Source organism: Triturus cristatus, chromosome 8 (assembly GCF_964204655.1).
Source record: "Triturus cristatus chromosome 8, aTriCri1.1, whole genome shotgun sequence".
NCBI lineage: Eukaryota > Metazoa > Chordata > Amphibia > Caudata > Salamandridae > Triturus > Triturus cristatus.
In genome coordinates, this window is record NC_140591.1 from 447957568 (window position 1) to 447959197 (window position 1630).

Here is a 1630-nt window from a genome sequence, read left to right on the forward strand (position 1 = left end):
CTCCAAAAAGACCTTAGACAAATCCACCCTTGGGCGTCCCCCAAAGGATGGAAGCGCCTCACAACCTTCTGTAGCCAAACTATTTTCTACTGAAGGGATGGGCTCTGGAAACGGGACAAAGTCAGCAAACAATTCCCACATAGAAAGTAACCTGGCAAATCCAGCTATAGCTGTTCAGATCGAGCTCCCAGAATTGCACTCGATTTCACCCTCACCGCCAACTGAGATTTGCGAACTTGAAACTAAGCAGCCAGATCTAAGTCAGGGGGCTATGATAACCGACAAACTTACTCCTAATCTGAACAGAGAAGTTTCAGTCCCTTTTATCCAGACCGACATCAAAATGATCCCAACCGTAAGTGCTACTCAGGACCAAAACATCTGGGGTCCCATGCCTATTGATTTGAACGACCTCAAAAATACCAGCACACAATGGCTATCAAATCCAGGCTTCCCTGATCCCATGGGGGAATATTTTTTTTCAGTGTCAGACGGGTCAAACTCCCCGGCAGAAGCAAGCTCTTTATCCTCCAGCGATAGTGACATCTCGGAATCTAATTACAGCACCGCATCCAAAGGGAAAAACAAAGTTCGCAAGCAGAAATGCCAGGTGGTAAAGAGTAAAGGAAAGAAACATGATAAAAAGGATCATCTAAAATGGGACTATTCTGGGACCCATCTCTCTTTTTCCCAGAATGATGAATCCATCAAAACGAACTGTGCTACACAAGCTATACAAGATCATCCTGATGAGCCAACTTTAGCTGCTATTTTGGCCTCTATTAAACAATTCCAGGAGGAAGCCCGGGCTGATAATCACCAGGCTAAATGCGCAGCCAAAAAACTTCAAGGGAGTATTCGAAAACTTAACAAAACATGCTCGGACATTTGTGAGAGAATGACGATGGTAGAAGGCCAAACTGAAAGTCTTGAATTGGACATTGTGCTGATTAAAAACCAAGGCACTGCTCAAAGTGATCGCCTGTCTGACGTTGTATGGAAACTAGAAGAACAAGAAAATAGGCAACGCAGAAATAATCTCCGCCTTCTTGGGATTCCCGAAGGAGTTGAGGGGGAAGATCCCCGGTGCTACATTATAAAGCTTCTAAAGGGGGGCTTTCCCGACCAGGCTGAGTGGTGTTGGAAGCACGAAATCCAACGAGCTCATTGCGTCCCCCTTATGCTTAAAAAACAGTCAGGCAGTACTAATGATACTACAAGACCACGAGCTTTCCTGGTTTTTTGGGGGAATTTTCTTTTAAGACAGCTAATTTTCGATCAAGCCAGGCTGTACTCCCAGAAATCTTTTGAAGGGGTATCCTTTTTTGCCAAACCAGATTTTTGCCACTCCACTGTGGAGCAAAGATGGCAACTTCGACAACTAATAACCCCCTTCCAACAGCTGGGTGCCCAGGTCTATCTCATGAACACTGCCAAACTGAAGGTTATTTTAAATGGCGTATCACGAATTTTCATGTCGGAAATCAAAGCACAAGAATATCTTTCGGAACTTAAAACTAAGAAACCGCTAAAGTAAATAAAATAGGCACCAGGACTGGCAAGACTAAACTTTTAAAAAGCATTTAGCATATTATAAGGTTTAGAATTATGTGACTAAGTTTTTGTTTTT